This window comes from Mastomys coucha, unplaced genomic scaffold (genome assembly GCF_008632895.1).
Source record: "Mastomys coucha isolate ucsf_1 unplaced genomic scaffold, UCSF_Mcou_1 pScaffold22, whole genome shotgun sequence".
Taxonomy (NCBI): domain Eukaryota; kingdom Metazoa; phylum Chordata; class Mammalia; order Rodentia; family Muridae; genus Mastomys; species Mastomys coucha.
The window spans coordinates 151,731,099-151,751,070 of record NW_022196905.1 but is presented as its reverse complement, the minus strand read 5'-3'; positions in this window follow the sequence as shown (position 1 = coordinate 151,751,070).

Sequence of the window (19,972 nt, the reverse complement as noted above, 5' to 3'; positions counted from 1 at the left end):
AAACCCCAGTGTGGAAAACTGTGAAGCTTTGGGCTAGCCAGTACTGTGAGCAATGAGGGAGTGAGTGATGTGTAAATGTTCTCTGTTACAGACCAGCAGAAAGCCCTGGGAGGCACAAGGTCTTAGTCAATGAAAGTTTTATCTCCAGCAATTTTCCTGAGGCTCCTGAGTTGCAGTTGGTTGCAAGTCTCATGACACCACTTGTAGCCAGGTTACCAACTGGGACCCTCGACCCTGCACACCAAGCTTGGGTTGGCTCAGCGTGGGCAGACAAAGACAGCTCTAGACTCTGGCTTGTGTGCCTGCAGAAAAGTCTTCACAATTATTGATTGCTTCCCACCTTTCTTCTGAGACAACTCTCCACACTGAGTTAGCCAGGGCCAGTGATGAGAGAACTAAGGTGTGTCCATGTGGTTTTTCTTTTCTGCTTAAAAGATTGCACTGAGAAGCACCTTGCAGAATGGTATAAGCAAGTGTTCTTCATCCTGTCTGAAAACCCCCAACTCCATCAGCCACCTCTCAGCCCACAGCTTCTTTCAGAGTAACTCTCACTATTAGCAACTCTTTTTTGCTCCTTTTAACCCGAGAGTTTCTCATTCAAACACTGGTGAGGTTTGCAGTGGAAAGGAGAAAGGTTCTAGAGAAAATGCTGCCCGCTGAGGAAGTGCTGGTCAGCTCTGTCAGATTCCAGAACCAACTGAGAGAAACTGGCTGAGAAGCTAGAAGAGTTAGCAACTGAAAAACGACAATGATGATATCCAGAGTTGTCACTTCAATTGTGTGTAAAAATGGCCAACTGGCTCACTCATTGGTTGGGTTAGCAAAAAAGAATTCAGGTGGCTCACAAGAGATTAAACTTTCTCTATTGATACAAAACTTGAGAACTTGTGTGAGGTTGGAAATGTTCTACCTCCAACCTACATCTCTAGCTCTTGACCACTCTTCAATCCAATTGTTTGATGAGAGCTTTGGGAGCCAGGCCTCATGGTAAGTGGTGGTGGGTTTGCTTCCACCAGCTCCTCCTTGCCTTCTTTGCAGATTTGAACTTAACTTACTCTGTGTTCCTTCTCATGATTGATCTGAAACACATCTTTTACCTCTTGTTATTTATACTTGTGGGTCTTCAGTCTGCAAGAGAAAAGTGTCACTGAAAATTTAGTTGCAGGTCTCTACTCACAACCATCCATTGGATTGAGCACAGGGTCCCCAATGAAGGAGCTAGAGAAAGGACTCAAGGAGCTGATAGGTTTGCAACCCCTTAGGACAAACAACAATATGAACTAACTAGTACCCTCAGAGTTCCCAGGGACTAAACCACGAACCAAAGAGCACACATAGTGGGACTAATGGCTCCAGCAGCATATGTAAAGCAGAGGATGGCCTAGTTGGTCATCAATGGGAGGAGAGGCCCTTGGACCTGTGAAAGTTCTATGCCCCAGTATAGGGGAATGCCAGGACCAGGAAGCAGGAGAGGGTGGGTTGGTGAACAGGGAAAGTGGGGAGGGAACAGGGTTTTTTTCTTTTTCTTTTTTTCAGAGGGGAAACTGAGAAAGGAGATATCATTTTACATGTAAATAAAGTATCTAGTAAAAAAAAGAAAATTCAGTTGCTAATAGAGAGCTATTACTATCTACGTACCATTCATTCCGAATGAAGAGATTAGAAGGCCTGGAAATATGTGTGTTGTTATTGTTAGAGGCATAAGAATTCTGATTTGGTTTTTTTAAGTCCAAGAATAGTAGAGGAGATGTCTTCAAAGGAAATTACTTCAAACCAACTGGGATCTTTAAACCCCACAAAATTCCTCTTTGGGCGTGTCACTTTTGTGCCCTGGCTTTATTAAGACACCATTAAAGGAAGTTTAAAAGTTGGAATTAATTTGTAACTTTAGGGTCTATGGAATGGAAAAAGAAGGATCAAGGAAGAACTTCTAGCTCTGCATGTGTGCATTGGATCTGGGTCCTGATAACAATGTTTGTTCTCTTCAGTCTTCTACTATTAATCTGAGCGTTCATTTGAGATTCAAGAGATGAGATGATGGCTCATCGGGTAAAGGTATTTCTCAAATTGAGGACCCAAGTATGATCCCCAGACCCCACATGGTGGAAGGCCTACATATATGTGTCTTCTGACCTCCATACACATGCACTGTGGCTTACACACACAGTCATAATACAATTGTAATAATGTTTTACAATGATGTGAGATTTTTATGACCATAACCCCACATTCCTCTGATTCACACAGGTCATGCTTAGATGAAGCCTAGCTTGACACCAAAGAGGGGAAACTTTCTGAGGCTGGAGCACCAATGACATCTGTAGCCACTGCCCTGTCATGTGACCTGGACTATGACTGCTCTTATACTTAGGCTAGCTACCTCTATCATAAGCTCTTATGCACACTGAGACTCCCTGGGGGAGGCCCTAATTTGAAAGATAGTTGATAAAACAACAAGCCTGTACAGCATTTCTAGCTCACAGGTAGAAACACTTGCAGGTTAGTAGAGAGCACAGGCTTTGGCCATCCTCACGTGAGTACTTGCTGGAGTGGCCCAAGACACGGGAAATTAACCCACCCATATAAGTGGACTTTTGCTTATCTACAAGTCTAGAAGCCTCTGTATAGTGGTCTCTCTCTCTCTCTCTCTCTCTCTCTCTCTCTCTCTCTCTCACACACACACACACACACACACACACACCAATCTGTTCACTTATACAGCATGCCATTCATTATCCCTTATTATATGCTAGGCAGTGTGCAAAATATTGGCTATTGCAACATGAAAGACAGGCATCCTCCTATTAGGCAATTCAGAGTTCAGTCAGCAATTCAGAAACTTCCATGAATAACAATTAGGCCTCTCAGATGCTGGTAAGGAAGGAAATGATAAGGCTGGTAACCACGGTGTTTACATTCCTTCAGCATCTTTTTAAAAATGTATTTGTCTATTTAGTACTCCTCTTGTCATCCGTCTCTGCCTTCTCTGTCTGCAGCTGAGTTTCTTCCCTTTTAAGTGTTTCGTTTTATATATACCAACTGGCTGTTAGGATGCTAAATTTAGTCCAACTTTTCTGTTCTTTCAAATGACTTAGGGGTATGCCTTAAGAGCCAGCCTCTGGCCTTAAAGGGCAAATAAGAAAGTTTGCAGTTGGTTTCCAGCCCACATTAAATGTGGATATGTATCTGAAAGAGTGTTTCTTGGCTATACTTGATGGTTTCCTTAGTTCTGGAGAAAGAACTACTGAGAATGTTCTGTCTGCTACCTATAATTAGTAGTGAGCTCAAAAAAGACTGGGAGTGAGGAGAAAAAAAATAAATGGATAGAAATAGGTAGATAATAGATAGAAAATAGATGGATAGATACATAGATAGATGATAGATACATATAGATAGATAATAGATACATGGATAGATAGATAGATAGATAGATAGATAGATAGATAGATAGATAGATAGATAGATAGGCAGATAGGCAGATAGGCAGATAGATACATAGATACATAGATACATAGATGGATCTGGAATGTATGCCAGTGATACTAGCTCTGTACCACCCAGCCTTTCAGCTCTGCAACTGGGTGCTTCCTATGGAGCCCCATCCTGTGCTGCCCTCCTCCTCGAGGGGGAGGCAGGAAACAGGCTGGAAAGTCCAGGGTTTCCTACCAATTCCTAAAATAGAAACAATACAGGTGAAATATTGGCTGTGTTAATCACACCTTCACTCACACACTGCTGATTCGATGTGACAACCCTTTTTCCAGGGGCACATATTGGGGGCTGAAGGTGTTTATTATAGTTATTATACAATGAATTTACAATGGATTTGTATAGACTGTCTCCTGGATGGGAGAGAAACCCCGACTACCACCTCCAAAGAGGAAGGTACACCGGATTCTGGGAGACAGAGCTTCCTGGTGCTTTGTTTCACCCATCTCTTGTGCCATACTCCAGGGACAGAATCTCCCTGCAGGACTTGAAAGAATGGGAGATTTTAGGAGTTTGTGTACAACACGGTGCACAGGCTCATAAGTGCCCCAGCCTTGGTCATTGTCAAATGGGAGTGATCATTTTTCTCTGGAGGGTCTTCTGGGAGAGCAACTGGCAGCAACATACTTTGGCTTTGAATCACCCACCTCCTCAAGGGCCTGGAGAGAGTGGATAAGTCACATGGCTTTGTGCTGTAATGCTTCTAAGACTCATTTTAGCTCTAAGAACAGGTTCTAGAAAAATAAATGTTTAAGATACCACAATAGGACTGTTTAAATGGCACCTCTAGCAATGCAGATATGGTGATGACCGTGGAGATGGAACTGTGGGAGAAGCGGTGCTCAGTCAGGCCTCCTACCTACCTTACTCATACTTTTGTAAGTTCTCTGAGAATTACATATAGTATATTCTGATCCACTCTCATCCCTTCCCCCAACTTCTTGTCTCTCTCTCTCTCTTTCTCTCTCTCTCTCTCTCCCTCTCTCTCTCTCTCTTAAAATAATCTATTAAGTTCAATTTATGCTTCAGATATACCTGTCGGGGTGAGGGAGGGGGACATCCATTGGAATGCAGTTGGTTTCCTGCCCCTGTCAATAACTCTTCAGTTAAGGATGAGTCCCTTCCCTGCTAGGGTGCTGACTGGCTTCATTCTGTGCAGGTCTTGTGTAGGCAGTTGCAACTTCTTCAAAGTCATGAATGTGAAGGTCCTATCATGGTAACCAGAAGCCACTAGTTAATTGCAGTTCCCCCTGACTTCTGGCTCTTGTCCTCTTTCTACGCCATCTTCCTCATTGTGGTTGAGACTTGTGTATACAGATGTTCCATTTGTGGCTGACATGACAAGGATTCTCTGCACTTTGACCAGTTGTGTTTCCCACCTTCTTAAAGCAAAGAGCAGACACCTTGCTCAGAGACTTCTCCAGCAACCCTGTCACCAGGGTATGCTGGGATATTTGCGGATTTCAGATGTGGACGTCTGAATGCTGGCATTGGAATATGGCTGTTTCTGAACTCTTCCCCCATAGCACAGTAGAAAGACACTGTATCCCCAATTCTGTGATCTTTTACTTTGAAAACTTTCAAGTAAAACAGAAGTTTTTAAAACAAGTCTAGAATCCAACTTACTGCGTTTTAATCACAAACGCGTCACCTGTGTTCTAGCACACATAGGTGTATGTGTACATGCTTATGCGTTTTACCTGTAAAGTTTGACTCTTCTCTCTCCCTAGTGTCTCAGAAGGAGGAATGTTTCCATGTGACCACAAAGTCACTTATACCTGGCAGACATCCAAAAGCATTTCATAAAATGACCAACTACTGAATCTATGAAACTGAGCTGTGTAATAAAAAATTTTTTTTCAGGAAAAAATCTGCTGAGAGATTGTGTTTTCTAGAAATGACAGGGAAGCTACACCAATATACCTCACCAACATGGCTGCCTAAACAAGACCTGAGCAATGACAACATCAGTAGACATCTAACATGGAAGGAGGATCTCACTGGGGCCTACTTCTAGATAAAGAATTCGAGGCAACCAAGTTCTGCTAAGAAAGGGAGAACCAGTCTTTCCTAGGGATTATCTAATACCAAATGGTCAGTCCCAAAGTCCTATATATACAAGTAACACTAAACATATTCAGCACATCCTCTTTGTGGGAACTGTACCCTTGTGGACCCATATCCGGAACCAGAATAAGGTTAACAGCTAGACACATCAGCTCAGAGGCACACACGTGGTCACATGGTTCTATTGTATCTTTGCTGTGTGTGTCCCTCTATCACACACACACACATGATCAGACAGTTCTACTGTGTCTTCACTGGTGGGTTTCTCTCTGCCCCTCACTTCAGGAAGCATAGACCAAGTTTCAGGAACACAGACAGGGTTGACCTAGAAGCCAGAATCATGCTATACAGTGTGAGGGATATTTTCTAAAAGGAATATGCATCTAAAATCATTCTGCTGCTTGGATTTAGAAACAGTGCTTCATGCTGAAGGAAGCCCAGGATGACTTAGAACTTACTGTATAGTCAAGGCTGACCTTGAACTTGTGTAATTCCCCTGCCTCAGCACATGCCATCAAGCCTAGCAATAAATTTTCTTTATTAGGAAAAATTAAATTTTAGGAGAATAAATGACTGAGAATTATAAAAGCAGTTCTACTAACTAGAGAGAGAGAGACAGACAGACAGACAGACAGACAGACAGACAGACAGAGATGGAGAGACAGAGAGACACAGAGAGATTCCTGTATTTGAAGCCAGGTCCTGGTTCAGTAGGTCTGGGAGTGGCACAGCATGTTTTCCCCCAGCAACTGTATAAACCACCCATAACAGTTTGGAGATTTTTCTCCCATGAGAATAGTTTCCTTTTTAATAAGGCTCAATCTCTTCAATTAAAGGATTAAAGAGCTAGCATAATTTCACTTAGCAGCTAGGAGGATGAGCAGGGCTAAGGATATATGCGTTTGTACATTCCATCAGTCTTTCCAAGGAATTCAGATCTGAGGCCTGAACTTGAATTTTACCCTTCTTAGACACTGCTCTGCACCCACCCACACACCCACTTTGTCAGGGTTTTAAAAACGGGCTAGATTCAAAGGACTTTGCACAAGCATGTACTCTGAGCTTCACTGTCCTTCTGGGTCTGGTTTATGCATTCGGATGTCAAACAGCCTGAGAAGACCTCAACAGGCAGACCAACAGAGGCTCTGCTTGAGGAAAATGGTGCTGGCTTCCTTCTGCCCAGCCTCGCAGCAGCTGGGGGCCTAAGCATCTGGGAACTTCTACTCCCACCTCCTTGACCACTTATTACACACCATGTTTTTCTTCGGTGTGGAGCACAGGCCCTAGTTGAAATCTCAGGTCCTCTGTCTCTGAATTTCAGTTATCTAAAAGGATGAACGGCTTACAAAAGGGACTCAGGAAACTTGTGGCCTACTGGAGTTCAATACTCTGTGCGTCCTGTTCTTTCCAATGCTGCTGCAGCTAGCTTATAGCAAGTTAATACAGAAATAAGCCTTTTGGCCTGGAAAACATCTCTAACATTTGAGCTATGCTTCATCTGTTCAGATGTTAGACTGGCTTTGGTCACGGCTCCCAAGGACAGAAAGTAAAAGCAAATTTTTTTTTTTAAAAAAATTGTTTCCCACACCATGAACATCCCCCGTCCCTTTTCTTTCCTCTATAGGAATTGAGAGGGTGGGTGCAGCTTTTGATTATTTCTCCAAACACAGGCCATCAACAGCTCGTTATGAGGGAGGAGAGACCAGAGTGCATCTGTTTGCTCTCAGATTCTCTTCCTTTCTTCCTTGCCAGTTTGCACCAGTGGGGAGATAGCTCAACAGGGCTGGTTCTCTGTGGTGTGAGCTGCAGGAGGTTTCCACAGCACGCTGTGCAAACACATTAGGGGAAAATCCTGTTGTGAGGAAGAGCAGCATTGGCTAGCCAGCTCCATCTCCCCCAGTGTTAGGCATCTAGAGGTATGCAGTCCCCTGAAGGGCTACACACCCCCACCCCTCTCAGGCATCCCTCACAGGGAGCAGTCTGCAAGCAAGATGTCTCCAAGGCAAGGCATCTGATATAGGAAGGGCTTCTCTGAAGAATGCGGTGCTACCCTGACCCAACTTTCGTGACAGACACACAAGATGACTATGTCTGTTTGTGTGAGTCTGTGTAAGTCTGTGTGTGAGAGTGTGTGTTTGTGAGGGTGTGTGTATGTGAGTGTGTGTGTATGAGAGTGTATGTGAGAGTGTGTGTGTGTGAGTGTGTATGTTTGTGAGGGTGTGTGTGTGTGAGTATGTGTGAGTGTGTGAGTGTATGTGAATGTGTATGTGAGTGTGTGTGAGTGTGTGAGTGTATGTGAATGTGTATGTGAGTGTGTATGTATGAGAGTGTATGTGAGAGTGTGTGTGTGAGTGTGTGTGAGAGTGTGTGAGTGTATGTGAATGTGTATGTGAGTGTGTGTGTGTGAGTGTTGAGAGTGTGTGTGAGTGTGTGTATGTGTGTGAATGTATATTTGAGTGTGTGTGAGTGTGTATGTGTGAGTGTGTGAGTGTGTGAGTGTATGTGAATGTGTGTGTGAGTGTGTGTGTATGAGAGTGTATGTGAGAGTGTGTGTGTGTGAGTGTGTGTGTTTGTGAGGGTGTGTGTGTGTGAGAGAGAGAGAGTGTGTGAGTGTATATGAATGTGTATGTGAGTGTGTGAGTGTTGAGAGTGTGTGTGAGTGTGTGTATGTGTATTTGAGTGTGTGTGAGTGTGTATGTATAACATGCAAGCACAGTGTGGTGCATACATGTGTATGTGTTCACATATCTTCAGAGTGTCTGTACATAGGTGTGAAGGCCTCAGGTCTCTGCAAGTGATCTATCATTTGTCTTCCATTTTTCTTTATTTTTTGAGACAAGGTCTCTCACTAAACTCGGAGCTCACTGATGGACTAGGCTGAATAGCTAATATGCTCCAGGAATCTGCCTGTCTAGGCCTCCCCAGTACTAGTATTACCGGTACATTCTGCCACATGTTGCTTTTACATGGGTTCTGGGCATCTCAACTCAAGCCTTCAGTCTAATACAAAATCCCTTTACCTACCAAGCCCCCTCCTCAGTCTCTCAAGATGGTTTTCTGTTGATGGTGATTCAGAGAGAGACTCTGACTTGCCACTCACCAGCCTGTGAAAGCCATTTTCTCTGTTGAAGCTTTGCTTTCCTCATGGAGGACAATAGGTCTATTAAAACCCTCCTTGGGGGCTGGAGATGGCTCAGAGCACTGACTGCTCTTCCAAAGGTCCTGAGTTCAAATCCCAGTAACCACATGGTGGCTAACAACCATCCATAGTGAGATCTGATTCTGGGGTGTCTGAAGACAGCTACAGTGTACTTACATATAATAAATAAGTAAATCTTTAAAAAAAAAAATCCTTGAAGAGCTATTGGTGGGGGTCAGTATAAACATCATGTATAGACTGCAAGGCAGTATGTACCCCATGAGAACCTCTAATCAGAGGCCAACCCCAAGGCCTAGCTTCACAAAGGACCTTACTCTTGAGCAGCAGTTATTGCCAGTGGATTCTTACAGCTGCATGTCTCTAGTGGACATATAGACATTACTGATAATATTAGAATTTCCACACAGAATTTTTTGATATCACTAAGTGACAAGGAAACCGTTTTCACTTTTCTTTCCCAGGGTGGAAAGGGCAAGTGTTTTATACTTCTGACTGCTGGTGCCAATATACCCTTTACACTAATATCCCTCTGACTCACACCCAAGCTGAGATCTGGTTTTTCCTGGTTTGTACAATAAACCAATAGGTACAGTAGCTATGGCGATATAAAAACACACACCTCTGTATGCAGGCACCTCTGGGAAATACAGCGGCTAGGTCAGCAAGAGAGCAGGACTCTTGCAAGGTTTGTAAGGACTAAGGGTAGGGCTTGAGTTGTCTACCAACAGCCACTTGATTCCAGTCTTAGTGAATGTCAATGTATCTGTTTTGGTTTCAGTCACAGAAGCATAGACCTGTAGGTGAGTAGAGAATGGAGCACCTTCACAGACATATGCAGTGTCGATGAATATGCAAATCCTCCTGTATCCAAAACATGATATGCAAATCCCCCTGTATCCAAAAAACGTGGGCTGGGTTGTGTGCCCCAAATTAAGATGTTCAAATCCAGACCCTGGGTGCTTTCAGAGTGTTGTTATTCAGAGTATTTATGAAGAAACTGAGGTGAAATGAAGCTCCTAGAGTAGACTCTAACACAGTATGACTGAGGCAGAACACAGGAAGGCAGACAGGAAGTGGCAGGAGGTGTCTCTGCTTATAATTCTAACACTGTAGGAGGGGGCATGCAACCTTTTGGCTCCTCTGGACCATATTAGATGAAAAAGAATGTCTCAGGCAGTATGTTGAAACCAAGGCAGGAGGACTTATAAATTTGAGGTCTTTCTGGGGCTATCCAGTGAGTTCCAAGCTAGCTTGAGTTGCAGAGCAAAGCCTTATATAGATAAAGAACAATGACAAAACATGAAACACAAAAATTGAGGAAAAGGTCTTGTATAAGCCAGGGAGAGACTCTCCCTCAACTCTATCCAACACACCTTGCCCTTGGACCTCTGTCTTCCAAGGCTGTGCCCTGTGAGAGAGTAAGCCCCTGTCATTAAACCACTCTGATAGCTGGGACCATGGCAACCTCATGCTCTCCACACCCTCTCCATTGAGTATTCTAGAAGGGATCCCTCTGTGTTCAGCACACAAAACGCCAAGCAGTGGTCCTGGTATAAAGAGAATTCTGTGCTTCCATAGAAAATTGGGCACTAGTAAAGGAATGACAGAGATCTTCATCAAGGGCCAGATGGGATCGAGTCAAGCTTTGTGGTCCACCAGGCCCTAGTGATCACTCTGCCTTGGTGTCACTGCACAAGGTGGGATGGGGATGGAGCAGGCTGACAAAGGCCACAGGTAAATGGCTTGGAACAGCGTCCCACACTTTCCTGACAGAAACTCAAGGGGTCATGTTGGTAAACCTCAGGCCCATATCTTTCAGGTTATATGATTCATGTATTCTATGATATTTTTTTTGTGTGTGTGTGTGATTGGGAACTCTAAAAACTATAAAGCATTGATAGCAATATCAGAAGACAGCAGTGAGCCACTAATGGACTTAGCACCCACTGTGGATAAAGCTCGCTGTTCGCACTTTCTAACAATCTGCCAGGCCTCCTCTCTTCCTTCCTTCCTTCCTTCCTTCCTTCCTTTCTTCCTTCCTTTCTTCCCTTCCTTCTTCCTTCCCTACCTCCCTTCCTTCTTCCTTTCTTTCTTTCGACAGTGTTGGGAAATGAAGCCCAGGCTGACTTCAAATCACCACAATCCTTATACTTCAGTTTCCTCAGTGTGAGGATTACAGGCATATATCTGGTTGTATCTTCATTTAAACTGGTTGTTGCTTTTAACTAGTTCCCTCATTGAAGAGTTAGGCAGGGCTGGAGGTAGAGTTCAGGGCTAGAGCCATTTCCTAGGGTGCACATAAGACCCTAGGTTCGATCTCCAGGACCACAAACTAAGTAAAGTTAAGGAAAATCTATAGCATGTGTCCATTTTCTCACTCACATGACAGACACAATTTGTCCTGTTTGGAGAAATGATCCTTTAGCACCATCCAAAAGAACAATGCCCTGGGCAGAATAAAACAGTGACCAGCATGCCATGTAAAAACACTAGAAGCCCATGTGTGAGACTGGGGACAGTCTACTCTGAAGTGGGGCAAACAGCCAGTGTCTCTGCTTTGGACTTCTGGGTGATCCTGGAACTCAGACAGCCGGATAGCTCGAAGGTGGGGGCCTTAGATTAAACAGCTTTTAATTTGAATTTCTGACCTGACTCTCCTGCTCCATGACCTTGGACTTTCTCCCAAACTATGGAGCCTAAATATTTTCTATGTAAAGTAGGGTTGGTGGTAGTTTCTGCCTCCCGAGATAGAAGTCAAGAGTAACTGTGCTGTGGGTGTGCCACGGGGCACCCACCACTTAAATTAAATGAGAGTAGTTATTCATGTGAAGGCAAGATTGAAAGCAGAGCTTTGGTGAGAGTGAGCGATACAGTAAAGAGAAGATAATTGTCCGCAGGGACTGTTGTGTCACATCAGCGATTTGGTTATAGAGAGAAAGAATTCTAAGTAGCCAGGAGTGAAACTCGTATCTCTCAGCTTCACAATACGGGGACATTTCCTTGAACATTTTTTGCCAATGATTCATGATTCCAAACTGTATGATAAATAGGTAACAAAACCACACAGTCATAAAACTATTTGCACAGAGGGTTGGGGTTGGAGATCAGTCAAGCACCTGTTGGGTTCAGCACAGTCTGAGAAGTTTCTGGATCCAGAGTAAGTGTCAGGGTCGCATTGCAACCTGAGACAGGAGGAGGCTTGACTAGCAGGTGTCTCCCTCAGGACTGAGTTTGTGTTCTCTGGGTCTTAAAGTATGGATGTATCAATTTCTAGTACATTTCTATGAAGAAACTTTGTTTTTTATGTTTCTGTTCAAACTATGTTTTATTCAAAATATCCCCAGTGGGTTTCATGTTAACAATATACAATATATGCCTATATCTAAATGTCTACCTGTCCCTGCATTCACAGCTTTGATGCACGTATGTATCAGTCCAAATACATTTATGTAAGACAAAATCCATGTGAAAATGTCTATACCCACGAAAACAATGTCCCTCAAATGTCACAAACGTTTATTGATCTGCAACTGGTCATGAAAGATACAAAGATAGGGAGGCAGTCAGCCAGCCCCCTAGGTGTCTGAATTCTAACCCAAGAGAGGAGGGAGAAGGGTCTGTTTTCACTAGTCTGTACCTCCTGCTGGGGTACTATTAGTTCACACCAGGCCAGATGCAGGTGAGGGAGGGGCTCAGGAGCGGAAGGACAAGGGTGCCTACTGCCTTCCTCCTTCCTTCCTGTTGACGGGGGTGAGGGCCCCATTTTTCCTTGTCTGTGCTTTAGTCTGTCCAGGAAGATAATACTGTACCACCAGGAAGCCTGGCTGAGGACTGTCATTGTGCTCAAAAGCCAAGTGATAAGATTTATTTTAGATAAAGTTAAGGGACTAGTTCCTCATTCTCAGGTAGGGTCAGTTAACTCAAGCCCAAAGCCACACAACCTGGCCCAGTTGAGGTGGGGAGGTGTTTACAAAATTCTTACAATTACAGCCCAATTATGTATTATAGTGTTATAGTGTGCATTCTTGGTAGCATGGGAGCAGGCGCATGCACATGCACACATACCCACACCCCCCCACCCATGCACACACACCATGCAACTGAAACCAAAGCTCCATGAAACATTGTTATATGTACGAGTGTCATAATCTGATACTTTGTGTAGATTTTCATTTCACCATGTGTCTGTGTTTTAAGTAATTCATTGCATTTATTTCATAATGATCTTTTTTTCAGTGGGTTGAACCCCACACTCTGAGACCCTGCAAAGAAGCTGTAAGAATCTAAACCCGAGCCAGGTTATCAAATGTCCCACAGTAGTAGAAAACATACTGTTACCTCTATTTGGTGACATGTTTTAAACTAACCTAGGACCTAAGGGTGGCTTTTAGCTTGTGGAAATCCTCTGGCCTCAGTCCCTCAAGTATTGAGATTATGCCTCCATACTATGATCATTTTTTTTAAATTTAAAATCTTTTTTTCTTATTAAAATCAGATCACATGGGCCAGCCAGGTGGTTTAATAGGAAAGCCATTTGCCTCCAAGCCTGATGGCCTGAATTTGATTCCACTCATGTGGTGGAAGGAAAGGGGAAGCTTTCCTAAGTTGTCCTCTGACTACCAAACATGCTGCAGTACTTCCATGCCCTGACAAACACAGAAATAAATAAGTAAGTGTGATAACTCTCCACACATAGTGCATTCCAGCTTCTGACCCAGCAACCCAGCATCCTTGTCTGTAAAATAAGTAACAGTGTTGCAGTCCCCAGGGGTCTTCTCAGTGGCTGGGTGTGGTCAAATCCACGGCAGCCTGTGGTTGGCTTCCGTGCCATGGTCGTAGAGTCTCCATGTAGCTATCTAGTGAGTGGAGAAGCATAGAGCTTTAAGAAGTGATTAAGTTTAAGAACCACACCCAAAGATGGTTGCTTCCTCTCAGCTGCCATTTCGTGGCTGGATGAAGAGTTATGATTAAAATACACAAGAGTACATTATCAGCCCTTGTGGCATTTAGCTGAATGTTCACCGGGTCACAGGTGACAACACTTCGAATTTATTACCCATATAATCTGCCAGTGCAATATTGGCAGCAACAGTCAACCAACCTGGGCAACAGTCACAGTAATGCCACAGTTACAAGGATATCTCAGGTGGGGACTCAAAGGTCCTTGAAGTCCCCAGACATAGCAACCAGAGCCACAGGCTCCTATGGCCAAGAAGAAGAGAATGGAGCTCAGCTTGTGGTAAGCCCTGGATAAGCCCGACCCTGAATGGGTATCTTACCACAAACGTTTGCCATTGCGGCAGAAAGTTGTTGTTTCCAAATACAAAGTTCACACCCAAGAGCCAACCACACGGCTGAATTTTTTAAAACTGTAAACGATATAATAATTTTATAGGTAAGCCAAATTAGGTAAGCTGCCTTTATGTCTACCATTGGCCATATGTAGCCCCAGACTACAAGTTGAGGGAGCCTGGAAGGCAGAGCTCCTGGAGGAATCATGGGAGCTGATTTCACTTGGGAGCAGTGTGCAGGCAAAGGGAATGAAAGTTTCCTCCCCTCTTATACACAGCAAGGACCTGGTGTCTGATAGCTTTTTGACTCATATTCAGGTCTGTGAACTCAGACAAGAAACACAAGCAAACCCCAAAGCTCCCTCTTCATCCACACCCCTTGCTCAGCTTCTCTCCTCCTGCTGCCATTGTGAACAGAAGCAAGGTTGCTTCAGCAGATTCAAAGGAGCCCATGTTGAGTCCACATGACTCTGGAAGGATGTGATTCTGTCAAGTCAAGGTCCTGGTTAGTGGGGACAAGTGGGTTTAGTCAACCAGGCGGCTTCTGCAGAAGAGCTTGGGGTGTGCATGGTTGCCCCAGGAAGCTGAGTCAGAGCCAGGATGAAAGTCCTGGGTGGGAGAGTCAGACAGGCCTGAAGCCCACACAGTGCACTAGATAAGCAGAGACACAAAGCAGAAAGGGAACCTGGAGTTTGTAAAGTGGAGTCTGCCTGCCCCACCTGCTCCTTCCAGTTCCTGGGGCACAGATGACTCAGAACTTGGCAGGACTGCCTGCCTGGTGAACCCAAGCTGCCCCAGGAACTGCTGGACCCCACCCTCAGCCTCAAGAACTCCTGTCTGCTCAGTGAGGCAACTCTCCTTCAGGAAGTGTCACTAGCTACTTCTATGAAAAGTATGTCACAGTGTGGCCAGCCAAGAAGGAACTCATGATAAATTTGGTGGTCAAGGACACTTTTAGCAGTTTAGATATGGACTCCTCTCTCCTGATGACAATATTTTAAAATCCATAAAATAAAATGCACATCACATCACAAAGCCAACTATGTTGAAATTGCTCTTGAAGAAAACCAAATATCCTGAAATATGTTTATCAAATGTTATATTTGCAATATAATATAATGTAAGGCACTTGCCTCTTTCCCACACGCTGAGTAAACAGATACCATCAGTGTTGTAGCTGCGAGTTCAGTGGCCTAGTTTTACGCTTGCTGTGGTTTTGATTTTGTTTTTAGTTTTGTTTTTTTTTGTTTTTTTTGTTTTGTTTTGTTTTGTTTTTTTAATCATGCTGGTATTCATGGAACCCAGGGCCTTGTGGATGCTAAGCAGGTGGTATACTGCAGAGCTGCAGCCCCATCCAACAGGGGCATTTCAAAGTTTTGCCGACAGTCTTGACCTGCTGTGACCAAGTGGTATCTATGTTACAAACAAATCTAACACCTCCCATGACATAGTCGGGAAATAGCACAGCTCTCATTCAGTTGGAGGGTGGGAGAGAGACCTAACTAAAAAGAAAACACTCTTTGATGCATCTGACTTATTGGTCAAGGCCACAAGGTCAGTTTTTCAAATTGCCATCTGGGATGAAGTAGTATGTTAAATGGTAGAACACAAGCTTTGGCCACTAAGGCCCCCTTGCCCTACCCTCCTCTCCTTCCAGCAGAGCTAAGTGCTTTGTCCTTTGCTGATCTCCTCTTCCGACTGTTGGACTATCCGTTCATCACACAAGGCCATGCTCTAAGGCTGTGGCCTGCTGTGGCCCTCAAGCTGCACACATGAAAGTCTTCACTATGTCATTCACTGTGGCTAGGTGCACAGGGCTAACTGAACAAGACTGTAGGGATTGGGACTTGCTTCTAAATGTTGGTGTGGTTGGCCTGGTGATGCCAACCTGTCATCTCAGCTGTATGGGAGGATGTGGTAAGAACATCCTTGGGTTACAAAAATAAGTGTACAGCCAGCCTGGGTGACTTAGCAAAATCCTGTCTTATTGCACATTATAAAAAGAAGTCTGGGAAGTAGGTCAGTAGTAGAATGCTTGCCTAGCATGTGTGAAGCCCTATGTTCAATTTCCAGGACAAAAAAAAAAAAATAAAAGATAATCAGCTGCTATATGAAGCTTATATCAATGCGTATAACCATACTGTTAACATAGTCATAGACAGGACAGGAGCTCACAGGCAGCAAGGGCCTTAGTTACGTGAGGAAACAGGCCAGAACGTTTCCTTGTTAAGTCTCAGAGGACCAAGGAGTCACTTTGGCACACATCCTGGGAAATTGATGGGTTGTTTGGGGTCTACACACAGAGCTGAGCAGAGCTCCTGAACAGAGGAGACCATAGCCATCATCACTGGCACACCAGGAGAGAAGCTGTTCTCTGCGGATATTTTCTCTGCAATTGGACAAGGGTGAAGGTGATGTGGTAACCACTTCTTTTATTCTTTACCTTGATAGGCTCAAAAAAACAAAGGTGTTTGTCCCCAAGTGTCTTCAAAGTATTTCACACTAAAAACTGGCTGGGTGCACATGGTGGGGATAAATCAAGTCAGCCTCCTTATGCTTCCTGCTTTTCTGCCTGAGGAGCCTCGAGGTTAACTCATCTAAAACCAGGAGTTGCATCGGGGTACAGACAGGTATCCAGGAGCCAAGGGACATGTCCTTACTCTTTTAAAGAATTGTTTTTGTGGTAGATAGGATTTTTTTTTTCAATGTAGCCCTGGTTGGCCTGGAACTTACTATGTAGACCAGGCTCTGCCTGCCTCTGCCTTCCAAGTGCTGGGATCAGAGGCGTGTGCCACCACACCAGCCTTAGATTGGATTTTTATCTGGACTGAACAAGCCATGGAACAATAAGGATGTACGGCTTAAAATGTACCTCCGAAGACAGAACTTCCTCCCCCACCCTCCGCCACCCCACAGAATACTCCTTTTGAGGTCTCCCTGTGTCTCTTAAAGCCCCACTGTGAAATGCTGCAGAACTTGCCTCTGCTTCCAGGGCTCTTTGCTTTCATTGGATTTCAGTTCTCCAGTCTAGAAGCAAAATAAAATTCATATACATCATGACAACCAGAACTCATACAGAGCAAGGCCCAGTTATTTATCCAGTTTTAACCTACCATCTCCACTCTGCCACTGGCCTGGCCTGTCAGCAGGTACTTGGAGAACAAGTCAGCTTCAGGACCTCTGTCTAGGTGCCATCTCTGGGCCAGGCTCCCACGCTGCTTTGGGGATCAGCAACTGTGAGTTCTCCCATGTCCTGGCTGTGAGAATCTATGGGTGGTGTCCAGCGTTCAGCTCCTTCTGGTGGGTGGGGCTCAGTGAAGAGCTGGCATCATTTATGCACCAACAAGGACAAATCCTCGTGTTTGGATTAGAGTCCCAGAGACACCTGGGAATGCTGCCTGCACCCTGTGGGAAATGCTCTTTCTATGGATGGAATCTGGAAGTTTTTTTTCCTTCACCTTGAGTACATGAATAGTGTCCAAAGTGCTTCCACCAAGGCTGTAGCTGGAGAATTCAGAGTTGTAGCATGTGTTAGGATAATATTTTAAAGGTTTTAATTAATTAATGAGTGTATATTAATTATGTATTAATTAATTAATAAACAGTAACAGGGTTCATTATGACATTTTAATACATATAATATATTTTTATCATACTCATTCCCACCCTGTCTTTTTTCTTTTCTTTCAAAAAGATTTTATTTAGTGCATGCATGTGTATTCATATGTGCATTTGTATATTGATAAGTTTATGTGTGTGCATGTGTATATGTATGTGTATGTCTCTATACATATGTATTTATATATATGTACATGTATATGCATGTGCATACATGTATGTATGTGCATGTGTGTATTTGTGTATGTGTATTTGTATATGTATGTATGTATGTATGTGTGTATATGTGTAAATACATGTGTGTTCATGTGTATATGTATATATGTGTATACATGTATGTATGTGTATACATGTGTATGTGTATATGGGTGTATATGTGTATGTATATATATGTGTGTGTATTCATGTATATGTGTATGTGTGTATACGTGTATATATGTATATGTATATATGTGTGTGCATGCATGTATGTATGTGTATAAGTACATGTGTGTTTGTATGTATGTGTATGTGTGTGTGTATGTACTGCCATATGTGTGTGGAGGTCAGAAAATAACTTTGGCACTCTCCCTCATATTCTACCTTCTGAGACAAATCTCTCGTTTACTGTTAACCCCTTTCCAGCCAACTCTCTTGTCATCACTGCATGTCCAGAGTGTTGTATGAGTTCTGGGCATCAAATTCAGCTAGTCAGGCTCTCAAAGCAAGTATCTTTATGTATTAAGTCACCTCCTGCCCACCAATTACCCTCTCCCCCTGCTCCCCACACACTCCTTGTGTGTATTCCAGTGAGTTTAGTGAGGGGTTTTCACAGGAGCATGGGCGAAGTTCCTTACAGGAGCATTAGCTCCTTCCTAGAGGTCACAGCTCTGTTCTTCCAACAACCAGTACTACACTAGATCCCCACGGAGTGTTTAGGCCTGTGAACTGTCCACAGATGGTTGGATAATTTCATCAGCAATTTGGCCATTTTCTCTTCTCTCTCTCTCTCTCTCTCTCTCTCTCTCTCTCTCTCTCTCTCTCTCTGTCAAAAATGTAGCCCTTCTTTGGTTCCAAGCTATAAAGGTTTACACACAGTGACCTGAGTCTAAACAGACAAGGGAGCTCCAGGCACAGCATGGAAGGCACAGATGTCACTCTCAGGAAGGTCAGGTCTGAACTCCTCCTCAGAGTCTCCTGCTGCATTCCTCCTGTCCCTCAAGGCAGCAGCTTTGGGGATGGCTGGCCCAGCAGAGCCCTCACCCAACCTGTCTCCCAGTTCCCTAATCTGATGTGCTTTGTGTCCTCTGGCTTTGTGAACTGAGTTCTCTTTTTTACTTAGTTCAGACTTCATGTGAAGCAGCTAATGGTGGTCTCTGTGCAAACTAGCAAGCCCAGGTAGATTGGCAGATCAATGTGCTAATTGAAAAGCACCCCTGTCGCCCACTGCCTTGCTCTGTCTTCTGACAGTTGAAGGACGGTGTTTCTAAAATTAGCATCAGCCAAGGATGTGGGTCAGGATGGAGAATGAGAGACAGGATTGCCCATCATTATAAGGGAGGCCTGGCATTTGCTTTGAAGCCAACAGACTAGCATATGCCTCCGGGTTTCTGAACACTCAGCGTTTTCCTTTACCATCCACGGGGCTAGCTGCCCTTCAAGGCAAACACTAGGACCTCTCACACACTGCATTAAACATTCGAGTGATCGAGGCAGGACTCTGGGTAGATCATTCAGTGAACATTAAGAGTTCTCTGCGAAGCACTTGTTGGCTCACACTTATGTTGGACTTCTAAAAGAGCAGTTCTCAAAGGCCCTGAACCAAAGGGCTTAAGGTGGCCTTCCCTGCAGAGGGGAGATGGCAGCAAGGCAAAGGGCAGGTCAGAAGGGTGGCCGGAGATAATGCGATGTCACTCACTCTGCTTGGGAGCTGTCAAGCCCGGACAAGCTGCAGGGGAGACAGCCACGGCTCCTAACAATCCGATGTCCAAGGATAATGAAACGATGAGTCTATTTCACACAATAGGCCTGTCAAGAGAAAAGAGTGGAAAGCCCTTCTTACTGGTCTTCAAAGTATCCATTTCCAGGTGCTAAGTGGTAATTAAAGTCAGCAAGTCAAGTGGTAGCATTCAGTAAAATGAGATTGTGTCAGAGACAGCCCAGAGACCCAGGATTAGCCTCACTCCCAGGGAAAGAACATTCCAGCCAAGAAGATAATAACATGTGTGTGTGTGTGTGTGGGGGGAACTCTTGTACTCTCAAAAGGGAAATTCATTTTATATGTAATCAAAATTCCTCTTTAAGAGAAGGGTCTGTTTATCCTTAATACGCAAAAAATGATGCCTAGCCGTAAAGACATTTTCTAGTG